Source organism: Oncorhynchus kisutch, linkage group LG16, assembly GCF_002021735.2.
Source record: "Oncorhynchus kisutch isolate 150728-3 linkage group LG16, Okis_V2, whole genome shotgun sequence".
Taxonomy (NCBI): Eukaryota; Metazoa; Chordata; class Actinopteri; order Salmoniformes; family Salmonidae; genus Oncorhynchus; species Oncorhynchus kisutch.
Genome location: NC_034189.2, coordinates 46,389,438 through 46,403,594, shown reverse-complemented (window position 1 = coordinate 46,403,594; position 14,157 = coordinate 46,389,438). Strand labels below are relative to the sequence as shown.

Sequence of the window (14,157 nt, the reverse complement as noted above, 5' to 3'; positions counted from 1 at the left end):
TTCATGAATTTTGCAACCTGGACCTGAAAGTCACTGGAAGTACTGTATGTACACTGCTTTTGAACTGTTTTCAACATTACACACATGGAAACACACACACACAACACACACACACAGATCTCACCTGTGTAAATCAGCACCAGGAGGATGGCATCCTGTAGGTCAGGAGTGGATGTGCACCTCACAGTCCCCTGGGAAGAGAGACATGACATCATCAGCACAGCACAGGTCAATGTAAACATTGTCAGAACGGTTGAGACATGAGCACAGACATATTGGAACACTACTGGTCTTCAACAGTCTTGCAACTTTGCCTTTGAATTAAGGACGCGTTCAAAACAGTGTTTCTGTGCGTTCTTCCCTTCCTATCACATGAAGTGTACCCCACAAACCATGCCGTTATGCAGATGTAATAGTTTCCTGGATCTAGACCTACACTACCATTAAACTGATAACACTACTGGCACTCATCTAAGGACATAACTGAGACAGTTGGGTCAGTGATGCCAGGGTATTCTTAAACATAACAGCGGCTACAGTGACATTATAGGAAATGCGTTAATAACAACTAGTAATAGTGATAGTTAATGTAATCACACACCGTGGGAAACACAGGACCAATTATTGTATATATATATATTTTAAACGTACCTGCCAGATAAACCCGTATCCTGGTATTTCACAAACCTGTGATTGGGATATTCACTAAAACACTTTCGGTGTGATGGTGTGATTGTCAATGGTGCACTAACTAGCCTACTGTATTACACCGTTGCCCGATGCTTTACTTCGACAGTACAAGTCCTTTGCCCTGTTCGACCCAACAGCTTGCAGTCAATTCGCGCTATAACCGAACTCTCGTGTTAGCCTACTTTTTCGTTATCCCTTGTTTCCACACTTTCACCTGTATTGAGACGGCGTGAGAAATAACCCAGATGATTTCTCATGGCATGTCCCAGATGGTGTCGGTAGGTACACAGAGACATCGATACGGGCAGAGATTGTCTGTGGTCGGCGAGGCTTTATCCATCACACCCCTGAGACTGGTAGGTTGGGGAGAATGGCTACTGTTACGCGTAGTGCTACTCCCTCCGAGAAAACGCAACAGCCTGCGATGTGTTACTGTATGGGTATCTAACGGCGCCCTGGGTGGATTCTGCTGATGTAGGATCAGATTACCAAACCTCTCATTTTTAACTTTAAACCGCTCTTTCTAACTTCAAACTGGCCTCAGATCAGCTTCCAGGGACAACCACATATTTCCTACACCAGAGGATGGGGGTTAGAGCCCGTTATGAAAACGTTAAATCATCATCTAGGCTTACGTCACTGACCTGCAGGGCTCAATTGTATTGCCAAGAAAAGTAAATATGAAGAAGACTTCTGTTGTGCCATCCCTTGGCACCCACCACCCAAACATATTAGAAAACGCATGTTATTACAGTGTTAGAAAGACAGTCAACGATAACTTTCGATTCGAAATGTCTCACTGCGTGCACGAGTTTTCTAGTACTAGGCCTTATCCACAGAAATGTGGGCTATATCTCTCAGAACGTTGGGGAGAAAAACATCCCAAATGCTTGCCTGGGCTGGGGAGGTAGACCAACAGTAGTAGGCCTATCTATGCTTTTTATTTTATGTGATTTTAGGAATTCAGTGCAACGGGTAAAATACCAGCTTCAACTTGCCTTTGTTTGGACTTTATTAGGCAGCGGAGGACAGAAAGGCGAACACGTGCTACACCAGTGGAGAGGTGAGTTCTAGCGATGACATGGACAACAGTAGGCCTAACTTTAACATGTAGCACCAACGTCAATTTGTTTTCAGATGTCTTGGTGCTCAGATGTCTTGGTGCTTATTAAGTTAATTAGGCCGATGCTCTTTGTGTCTGTGTGCACACCTGTCTTGTGCTATCTCTTAGGATGACTGTGAGGAGATGAAGGTGTATTTTTCCCAGAGCAAATGGACCAGTTTGGCTGAATGGGAGAAAAAGCGCTACAGAAACATGAAGAGGAACCACTTGGCCATGCTGGTTATAGGTACTATATATCTCTATGAGGCCATGACTATTGTGATGAAGGCTACTAATTGTGATGAAGGCTAATGCTCTCTGTTGTTCCTCAGGGGCCTGTTTCAGGACATTAGCCTCAGATAGAAATGTGTTATGTAGAACAGATGTAATTGTCTGTCAGGCTGATCAGGGAATCGTGACCTCTCTATTCGTTATATTTCTATGTGGAAAGTTCGGATTGTGCTACCTCTCTGAATACACCCCAGGTCTGCAGCCGCTGGTCCCTGTGTTTATGGGGCGTGGCCGGGAGGGGAGGGAGAGAGAGCCCAGATCGCCCCCACAAGGACCTAGTGACACAGTGGAGGAAGAGGAAGAGGAAGAATGGACCCCTCACCTGGAGACAACACCAGGGTAAAACTCAAAGGAGAAGGGAGAAGAATTCCAGAACAACTTCTAAACTCCCTCAGTCCAGAACACCTTCTACAGCCTCCACATCTAAACCCCCTCAGTCCAGAACACCTTCTACAGCCTCCACTTCTAAACCCCTTCAGTCCAGAACACCTTCTACAGCCTCCACTTCTAAACCCCTTCAGTCCAGAAGACCTTCTACAGCCTCCACTTCTAAACCCCTTCAGTCCAGAAGACCTTCTACAGCCTCCACTTCTAAACCCCTTCAGTCCAGAAGACCTTCTACAGCCGCCACTTCTAAACCCCTTCAGTCCAGAAGACCTTCTACAGCCTCCACATCTAAACCCCTTCAGTCCAGAAGACCTTCTAAAGCCTCCACATCTAAACCCCCTCAGTCCAGAACACTTTCTACAGCCTCCACTTCTAAACCCCTTCAGTCCAGAAGACCTTCTACAGCCTCCACTTCTAAACCCCTTCAGTCCAGAAGACCTTCTACAGCCTCCACTTCTAAACCCCTTCAGTCCAGAAGACCTTCTACAGCCTCCACATCTAACCCCCCTCAGTCCAGAACACCTTCAACAGAAACCTCTTCTAAACCTCCTCAGTCCAGAACACCTTCTACAGCCTCCACATCTAAACCCCCTCAGTCCAGAAGACCTTCAACAGAAACCTCTTCTAAACCCCCTCAGTCCAGAACACCTTCTACAGCCTCCACTTCTAAACCCCCTCAGTCCAGAACACCTTCTACAGCCTCAACTTCTAAACCCCCTCAGTCCAGAACACCTTCTACAGCCTCAACTTCTAAACCCCCTCAGTCCAAAACACCTTCAACAGAAACCACTTCTAAACCCCCTCAGTCCAGAACACCTTCAACAGAAACCTCTTCTAAACCCTCTCAGTCCAGAACACCTTCAACAGAAACCTCTTCTAAACCCTCTCAGTCCAGAACAACTAAAACATCAGTGGCTACAGGGTCCTATATCTCACCTGCTATCTCAGCCTCAACCAAAACCCTCAACACAGAGACCTTAATTCCTACTGAGACACAGACCTTAACCTCATCCCCAAACGTTCTGACACCACTGCCACACCTAAAACCTCGACTAGCTCAGAAGTGACCCCAGCCTCAACCACGCCCACTGCTACACAGGAAACCACAAGGTCTGACCCCTCTGACCCCAGCCAGACCACAGCTGAGCAGAGGACCAGTGGTGACACGTATTTTCACCTGGATGTGGACTGACTGGGACATTCACAAAATGATGGGAAGAGAACCTTCAAGACAACCTCACTTGGATGAGCTGACTGGAGAGAGAGAAGGAGAGGAGAGAGAGAGTAGGAACGAGACTGAGAGGAAGACAAAGAAAGAGAAGGAAAGAGAGGGAGAAGAGGAGAAACAGGAGCCGATGAACAAAGAGAGAGATGGAGAAAAGAAGAGAGAGAGCGGAGGAGAGATGGAATCAGAGTAGAAGAGTGGAGTAGAGGACGAGAACAAAGGAGAGATGGGGTGGGGGGCATTGGGGGAGAGGAGGAGAGCGGGAGTGAAGGATAGAGCACACCCAGCAGCTCTCACAGGGTGAGTGAGGAGGGAGAGAGCGAAGGAGAGAGGATATTTTATTAATGTTGACTAATTCCATGAAGATACCCTCGCAAGTACAGTGCCTTGCGAAAGTATTCGGCCCCCTTGAACTTTGCGACCTTTTGCCACATTTCAGGCTTCAAACATAAAGATATAAAACTGTATTTTTTTGTGAAGAATCAACAACAAGTGGGACACAATCATGAAGTGGAACGACATTTATTGGATATTTCAAACTTTTTTAACAAATCAAAAACTGAAAAATTGGGCGTGCAAAATTATTCAGCCCCTTTACTTTCAGTGCAGCAAACTCTCTCCAGAAGTTCAGTGAGGATCTCTGAATGATCCAATGTTGACCTAAATAACTAATGATGATAAATAGAATCCACCTGTGTGTAATCAAGTCTCCGTATAAATGCACCTGGACTGTGATAGTCTCAGAGGTCCGTTAAAAGCGCAGAGAGCATCATGAAGAACAAGGAACACACCAGGCAGGTCCGAGATACTGTTGTGAAGAAGTTTAAAGCCGGATTTGGATACAAAAAGATTTCCCAAGCTTTAAACATCCCAAGGAGCACTGTGGAAGTGATAATATTGAAATGGAATGAGTATCAGACCACTGCAAATCTACCAAGACCTGGCCGTCCCTCTAAACTTTCAGCTCATACAAGGAGAAGACTGATCAGAGATGCAGCCAAGAGGCCCATGATCACTCTGGATGAACTGCAGAGATCTACAGCTGAGGTGGGAGACTCTGTCCATAGGACAACAATCAGTCGTATATTGCACAAATCTGGCCTTTATGGAAGAGTGGCAAGAAGATAGCCATTTCTTAAAGATATCCATAAAAAGTGTCGTTTAAAGTTTGCCACAAGCCACCTGGGAGACACACCAAACATGTGGAAGAAGGTGCTCTGGTCAGATGAAACCAAAATTGAACTTTTTGGCAACAATGCAAAACGTTATGTTTGGCGTAAAAGCAACACAGCTCATCACCCTGAACACACCATACCCACTGTCAAACATGGTGGTGGCAGCATCATGGTTTGGGCCTGCTTTTCTTCAGCAGGGACAGGGAAGATGGTTCAAATTGATGGGAAGATGGATGGAGCCAAATACAGGACCATTCTGGAAGAAAACCTGATGGAGTCTGCAAAAGACCTGAGACTGGGACGGAGATTTGTCTTCCAACAAGACAATGATCCAAAACATAAAGCAAAATCTACAATGGAATGGTTAAAAAATAAACATATCCAGGTGTTAGAATGGCCAAGTCAAAGTCCAGACCTGAATCCAATCGAGAATCTGTGGAAAGAACTGAAAACTGCTGTTCACAAATGCTCTCCATCCAACCTCACTGAGCTCGAGCTGTTTTGCAAGGAGAAATGGGAAAAATGTTCAGTCTCTCGATGTGCAAAACTGATAAAGACATACCCCAAGCGACTTACAGCTGTAATCGCAGCAAAAGGTGGCACTACAAAGTATTAACTTAAGGGGGCTTAATAATTTTGCACGCCCAATTTTTCAGTTTTTGACCTTACAGTCAAATGCTTCCTTACAGGCTCTAACCAATAGTGAAAAAAAGGTATTAGGTGAACAATAGGTAAGTAAAGAATTAAAACAACAGTAAAAAGACAGGCTATATACAGTAGTGAGGCTGTAGAAGTAGCGAGGCTACATACAGACACCGGTTAGTCAGGCTGATTGAGGTAGTATGTACATGTCGATATGGTGAAAGTGACTATGCATATATGATGAACAGAGAGTAGCAGGAGCGTAAAAGAGGGGTTGGCGGGTGGTGGGTGGCGGGACACAATGCAGATAGCCCGGTTAGCCAATGTGCGGGAGCACTGGTTGGTCGGCCCAATTGAGGTAGTATGTACATGAATGTATAGTTAAAGTGACTATGCATATAGGATAAACAGAGAGTAGCAGCAGCAGAAAAGAGGGGTTGGGGGGGGTCACAATGAAAATAGTCTGGGTAGCCATTTACCTGTTACCTGTTCAGGAGTCTTATGGCTTGGGGGTAAAAACTGTTGAGAAGCCTTTTTGCCTTACACTTGGCACTCTGGTACCGCTTGCCATGCTGTAGTAGAGAGAACAGTCTGTGACTGGGGTGGCTGGGGTCTTTGACAATTTTTAGGGCCTTCCTCTAACACCGCCTGGGGTAGAGGTCCTGGATGGCAGGCAGCTTAGCCCCAGTGATGTACTGGGCCGTACTCACTACCCTCTGTAGTGCCTTGCGGTCAGAGGCTGAGCAATTGCTGTACCAGGCAGTGATGCAACCAGTCAGGATGCTCTCGATGTTGCAGCTGTAGAACCTTTTGAGGATCTCAGGACCCATATTTCTTTTATTTCACCTTTCTTTAACCAGGTAGGCTAGTTGAGAACAAGTTCTCATTTACAACTGCGACCTGGCCAAGATAAAGCAAAGCAGTGTGACACAGACAACAACACAGAGTTACACATGGAGTAAACAATAAACAAGCCAATAACACAAACAAGTCAATGACACAGTAGAAAAAATAAAGTCTATATACATTGTGATTGTGTGCAAAAGGCAAAAGGCAATAAATAGGCCATAGGAGTGAATAATTACAATTTAGCAGATTAACACTGGAGTGATAAATGAGCAGATGATGATGTGCAAGTAGAGATACTGGTGTGCAAAAGAGCGGAAAAGTAAATAAAATATAAACAGTATGGGGATGAGGTAGGTAGATTGGGTGGGCTATTTACAGATGGACTATGCATAGCTGCAGTCATCAGTTAGCTGCTCAGATTGTTGATGTTAAAAGTTGGTGAGGGAAATAAAAGTCTCCAACTTCAGCGATTTTTGCAATTCGTTCCAGTCACTGGCAGCAGAGAACTGGAAGGAAAGGTGGCCAAATGAGGTGTTGGCTTTGGGGATGATCAGATATACCTGCTGGAACGTGTGCTACGGGTGGGTGTTGTTATCGTGACCAGTGAACTGAGATAAGGCGGAGCTTTACCTAGCATGGACTTGTAGATGACCTGGAGCCAGTGGGTCTGGCGACGAATATGTAGCGAGGGCCAGCTGACTAGAGCATACAGGTCGCAGTGGTGGGTGGTATAAGGTGATTTGGTAACAAAACGGATGGCACTGTGATAGACTGCATCCAGTTTGCTGAGTAGAGTATTGGTAGCTATTTTGTAGATGAAATCGCCAAAGTTGAGGATCGATAGGATAGTCAGTTTTACAAGGGTAAGTTTTACAAGGGTAAGTTTGTCTGTGAGTTCTCCTTCATACAGTCCGTCTGTTTCCATCTATGGCACACAGGCTGTGCAGGCCTTGTTAGAAGGCGGAGTGATGTGAATGTATCTGCACAGAATGACTAGTGGAAATAAATGGGTTCTCCACGGTAGACCATACACACAGTTTGCTTAATGATCAACCCTAATGTTTTCCTGAACTTTCCAATACCTTTGATGCATTTCAATCACCCCAAAACATACTTCCTTCCAGCTGTGGAAAAAGTACCCAATTGTCATACTTGAGTAAAAGTAAAGATACCTTAGTTGGAAATGGCTCAAGTGAAAGTGAAAGTCACCCAGTAAAATACTACTTGAGTAAAAGTCTAAAAGTATTTGGTTTAAAATGTACTTAAAGTATCAACAGTAAATGTAATCGCTAAAATATACTTAAGTATCAAAAGTAAAAGGTCAAGTATAAATCATTTAAAATTCCTTATATTAAGCTAACCAGACAGCATGATTTTCTTGTTTTTTTTATTTACGGATAGCCAGGAGCACACTTCAACACTCAGACATAATTTGCAAACTAAGCATTTGTGTTTAGTGAGTCTGCCAAATCAGAGGCATTAAGGATGACCAGGGATGTTCTCTTGATAAGTGTGCGAATTAGACCATTTTCGTGTCCTGCTAAGCATTCAAAATGTAACTAAACTCAGCAAAAAAAGAAACGTCCTTTATTCAGGACCCTGTCTTTCAAAGATAATTGGTCAAATTCAAATCTTTCTACATTGTTAAAGGGTTTTCACAGTGTTTCCCATGCTTGTTCAATGAACCATAAACAATTAATGAACATGCATCTGAGGAACGGTCGTTAAGACACTAACAGCTTACAGACAGTAGGCAATTAAGGTCACAGTTATGGAAACTTAGGACACTAAAGAGGCCTTTCTACAGACTCTGGAAAAATGAAAAAAGAAAGATGCCCAGGGTCCCGGCTCATCTGCGTGAACGTGGCTTAGGCATGCTGCAAGGAGGCATGAGGACTGCAGATGTGGCCAGGGCAATAAATTGCAATGTCCGTACTGTGAGACGCCTAAGACAGCGCTACAGGGAGACAGGACGGACAGCTGATCGTCCTCGCAGTGGCAGACCAAGTGTAACAACACCTGCACAGGATCGGTACATCCGAACATCACACCTGTAGGACAGGTATAGGATGGCAACAACAACTGTCCGAGTTACACCAGGAACGCACAATCTCTCACTCAATGCTCAGACTGTCTGCAATAGGCTGAGAGAAGCTGGACTGAGGGCTTGTAGGCCTGTTGTAAGGCAGGTCCTCACCAGACATCACCGGCAACAACATTGCCTATGGGCACAAACCCACCGTCGCTGGACCAGACAGGACTGGCAAAATGTGCTCTTCACTGATGAGTCACGGTTTTGTCTCAAAATGGGTGATGGTCAGATTCGCGTTTATTGTCAAAGGAATGAGCATTACACCGAGCCCTGTACTCTGGAGCGGGATCGATTTGGAGGTGGAGGGTCTGTCATGGTCTGGGGCAGTGTGTCACAGCATCATCAGACTGAGCTTGTTGTCATTGCAGGCAATCTCAATGCTGTGCATTACGGGGAAGACATCCTCCTCCCTCATGTGGTACACTTCCTGCAGGCTCATCCTGACATGACCCTCCAGCATGACAATGCCACCAGCCATGCTGCTCGTTCTGTGCATGATTTCCTGCAAGACAGGAATGTCAGTGTTCTGCCATGGCCAGCGAAGAGCCCGGATCTCAATCCCATTGAGCAGGTCTGGGACCTGTTGGATCGGAGGGTGAGGGCTAGGGCCATTCCCCCCAGAAATGTCCGGGAACTTGCAGGTGCCTTGGTGGAAGAGTGGGGTAACATCTCACAGCAAGAACGGGCAAATCTGGTGCAGTCCATGAGGAGGAGATGCACTGCAGTACTTAATGCAGCTGGTGGCCACACCAGATACTGACTGTTACTTTAGATTTTGACCCCCCCTTTGTTCAGAGACACATTATTCCATTTCTGTTAGTCACATATCTGTGGAACTTGTTCAGTTTGTGTCTCAGTTGTTGAATGTTGTTATGTTCATACAAATATTTACACGTTATGTTTGCTGAACATAAACACAGTTGACAGTGAGGGGACGTTTCTTTTTTTGCTGAGTTTAGTACTTTTGGGTGTCTGGGAAACTGTAAGTAAAAAGTACATTATTTTCTTTAGGAATGTAGTCAAGTAAAAGTAAAAGTGGTCAACAATATAAGTAGTAAAGTAAAGTACAGATACCCCCAAAAACTACTTAAGTAGTACTTTAAAGTATTTTTACTTACGTACTTTCCACCACTGCTTCCTTCAGACTGAAATTTGGCATTATCTGATTTGACATATTTTGTGCTATTATTGAGATAATGATTCCCCCAAATCAAATCAAATCAAATTTATTTATATAGCCCTTCGTACATCAGCTGATATCTCAAAGTGCTGTACAGAAACCCAGCCTAAAACCCCAAACAGCAAGCAATGCAGGTGTAGAAGCACGGTGGCTAGGAAAAACTCCCTAGAAAGGCCAATACCTAGGAAGAAACCTAGAGAGGAACCAGGCTATGTGGGGTGGCCAGTCCTCTTCTGGCTGTGCCGGGTGGAGATTATAACAGAACATGGCCAAGATGTTCAAATGTTCATAAATGACCAGCATGGTCGAATAATAATAAGGCAGAACAGTTGAAACTGGAGCAGCAGCACAGTCAGGTGGAAGTTGAAACTGGAGCAGCAGCATGGCCAGGTGGACTGGGGACAGCAAGGAGTCATCATGTCAGGTAGTCCTGGGGCATGGTCCTAGGGCTCAGGTCAGTTGAAACTGGAACAGCAGCATGGCCAGGTGGACTGGGGACAGCAAGGAGTCATCATGTCAGGTAGTCCTGGGGCATGGTCCTAGGGCTCAGGTCCTCCGAAAGAGAGAAGGAGAGAATTAGAGAACGCACACTTAGATTCACACAGGACACCGAATAGGACAGGAGAAGTACTCCAGATATAACAAACTGACCCCAGCCCCCCGACACATAAACTACTGCAGCATAAATACTGGAGGCTGAGACAGGAGGGGTCAGGAGACACTGTGGCCCCATCCGAGGACACCCCAGGACAGGGCCAAACAGGAAGGATATAACCCCACCCACTTTGCCAAAGCACAGCCCCCACACCACTAGAGGGATATCTTCAACCACCAACTTACCATCCTGAGACAAGGCTGAGTATAGCCCACAAAGATCTCCGCCACGGCACAACCCAAGGGGGGGGCGCCAACCCAGACAGGATGACCACAACAGTGAATCAACCCACTCAGGTGACGCACCCCCTCCAGGGACGGCATGAGAGAGCCCCAGCAAGCCAGTGACTCAGCCCCTGTAATAGGGTTAGAGGCAGAGAATCCCAGTGGAAAGAGGGGAACCGGCCAGGCAGAGACAGCAAGGGCGGTTCGTTGCTCCAGAGCCTTTCCGTTCACCTTCCCACTCCTGGGCCAGACTACACTCAATCATATGACCCACTGAAGAGATGAGTCTTCAGTAAAGACTTAAAGGTTGAGACCGAGTTTGCGTCTCTGACATGGGTAGGCAGACCGTTCCATAAAAATGGAGCTCTATAGGAGAAAGCCCTGCCTCCAGCTGTTTGCTTAGAAATTCTAGGGACAATTAGGAGGCCTGCGTCTTGTGACCGTAGCGTACGTGTAGGTATGTACGGTAGGACCAAATCAGAGAGATAGGTAGGAGCAAGCCCATGTAATGCTTTGTAGGTTAGCAGTAAAACCTTGAAATCAGCCCTTGCTTTGACAGGAAGCCAGTGTAGAGAGGCTAGCACTGGAGTAATATGATCAAATTTTTTGGTTCTAGTCAGGATTCTAGCAGCCGTATTTAGCACTAACTGAAGTTTATTTAGTGCTTTATCCGGGTAGCCGGAAAATAGAGCATTGCAGTAGTCTAACCTAGAAGTGACAAAAGCATGGATACATTTTTCTGCATCATTTTTGGACAGAAAGTTTCTGATTTTTGCAATGTTACGTAGATGGAAAAAAGCTGTCCTCGAAATGGTCTTGATATGTTCTTCAAAAGAGAGATCAGGGTCCAGAGTAACGCCGAGGTCCTTCACAGTTTTATTTGAGACGACTGTACAACCATTAAGATTAATTGTCAGATTCAACAGAAGATCTCTTTGTTTCTTGGGACCTAGAACAAGCATCTCTGTTTTGTCCGAGTTTAATAGTAGAAAGTTTGCAGCCATCCACTTCCTTATGTCTGAAACACATGCTTCTAGCGAGGGCAATTTTGGGGCTTCACCATGTTTCATTGAAATGTACAGCTGTGTGTCATCCGCATAGCAGTGAAAGTTTACATTATGTTTTCGAATAACATCCCCAAGAGGTAAAATATATAGTGAAAACAATAGTGGTCCTAAAACGGAACCTTGAGGAACACCGAAATGTACAGTTGATTTGTCAGAGGACAAACCATTCACAGAGACAAACTGATATCTTTCCGACAGATAAGATCTAAACCAGGTCAGAACATGTCCCAAGTGTCCAAACATTGTGAATCAAATAGCTTCATGGTCCTTGTTAATAGTATTTCAAATAGCGTGAATATGAATCGATTTGGATAGGTTATGGTAGCTCACCCAGTGAGTGTGTTTCACAAATGTGTCTCCCCCAGAAATATTAGTGACTACCACTGCTCTAGAACTACCTGTTCAATTCCCCATCTCTTTCCATCTCTCGATTAAGTGAAGTGGAATATAATGATGTCATTAGTCTCTCTTTTTCTTTCAGTATTTGCTTCAGTTCTCTATCCAGCTTGCTATTCTCTTTGACCTCTCTGAACATCACTTCAGTTCTCTATCCAGCTTGCTATTCTCTTTGACCTCTCTGAACATCACTTCAGTTCTCTATCAAGCTTGCTATTCTCTTTGACCTCTCTGAATACCCCTTCCGTTTCTCTCCTCCCCTCCCTCTCTCTCTCCTTTCCTTGAGTCGTCCCAGTCTCAGATCTTTTCCTGCTCTGGTTGTCCGTTCTCCTTCACGGCTCAGATCTACCTCTACACGCACACAAAGAGATGCCACAGGGAAGAGTACGTCAGGCTGCTGAGGAGTGGAGGGCTTAGATCAGAGACACTAGCACCACCCAGTGGCTCTCAGCGGTGTTCAACAACTCCAGATCACAGTCCTCACCCAGAAACACAGAGACACAGAAACACAGAGACACAGAAACACAGAGACACAGGGAAGCCAAGACCTCACCACTGCTCTCAGTGTGGGAAGAGTTTCCATCGATCAGGAGACTTAAAGGTGCACCAACGTATTCACACAGGAGAAAGGCCATATCACTGTTCCCAGTGTGGGAAGAGGTTCAGTGAGTCAGGAAGCTTAAAGGAACACCAGCGTACTCACACAGGAGAAAGGCCATATCACTGGTCCCAGTGTGGGAAGAGGTTCAGTGAGTCAGGAAGCTTAAAGGAACACCAGCGTACTCACACAGGAGAAAGGCCACATCACTGTTCCCAGTGTGGGAAGAGGTTCAGTGAGTCAGGAAGCTTAAAGGAACACCAGCGTACTCACACAGGAGAAAGGCCATATCACTGCTCTCGGTGTGGGAGGTTCAGTGAGTCAGGAAGCTTAAAGGAACACCAGCGTACTCACACCTGACTCTATGAGTCACTAGCACCAACTGATTTACCGGTGGCATTCCAAAGCCCTAAATGCTGCAAATAGTTTGTTTGCCTGAATAAAAATCCAGTGGAACTGTGTACACCATCTTTGATTCCGCGTGTACACCATCTTTGATTCCGCGTGTACACCATATTGGATTCCGCGCGTACACCATCTTTGATTCCGCGTGTACACCATCTTTGATTCCGCGTGTACACCATATTTGATTCCGCGTGTACACCATCTTTGATTCCGCGTGTACACCATCTTTGATTCCGCGTGTACACCATCTTTATTCCGCGTGTACACCATCTTTGATTCCGCGTGTACACCATCTTTGATTCCGCGTGTACACCATCTTTGATTCCGCGTGTACACCATATTTGATTCCGTGTGTACACCATCTTTGATTCCGCGTGTGCTTTGTGAGAGGAGGGTGACTGCAGTGTTTGACCCTTACCTGAATGTTGCAGGGAGCTGGTTGTTGACTGCCAATAATCTGTTATGAACGCTTATAGCAAGTCTACATAAGCTATACACTATGCAGAAACATTCTCCACTAGATGCAGACTACATACTGTATTTATAGAACGTGTTGTAACCCTACTAAATGCGCTGTGAAGGGCCTTATAAACATGCATAGTACCTTATAGAGGTGCAGTTTATTTATTTTTTTACCCAATATTTTATTTTTTTACCCAATTTCGTAGTGTCCAATTGTTGTAGTAGCTACTATCTTGTCTCATCGCTACAACTCCCGTACGGGCTCGGGTGAGACGAAGGTTGAAAGTCATGCATCCTCCGACACACAAGCCGCACTGCTTCTTAACACAGTGAGCATCCAACCCGGAAGCCAGCCCAGCCGCACCAATGTGTCTGAGGAAACACCGTGCACCTGGCAACCTTGGTTTGCGCGCACCGCGTCCAGCCCGCCACAGGAGTCGCTGGTGCGCGATGAGACAAGGACATCCCTACTGGCCAAGCCCTCCCTAACTCGGACGACGCTAGGCCAATTGTGCGTCGCCCCACGGTTACGACAGAGCCTGGGCGCGAACCTGATGGCACAGCTGGCGCTGCAGTACAGCGCCCTTAACCACTGCGCCACCCGGGAGGCAGAGGTGCAGTTTTAAAGCCTTATGAGACATAGTAATGAACAAGAAGTTGTGATATATTGTGAATATCTACTATGTTACATATGTGATAGAGAGAGTCAGCCCCAAA

The 14,157-nt window shown here is 45.7% G+C and overlaps 1 pseudogene; it reads left to right on the top strand.

Moving 5' to 3' along the window:
- Positions 1 to 1,962: 1,962 nt before the first annotated feature.
- On the top strand, positions 1,963 to 12,933 carry LOC109879730 (zinc finger protein interacting with ribonucleoprotein K-like; annotated as a pseudogene).
- The last annotated feature ends 1,224 nt before the right edge of the window (positions 12,934 to 14,157 follow it).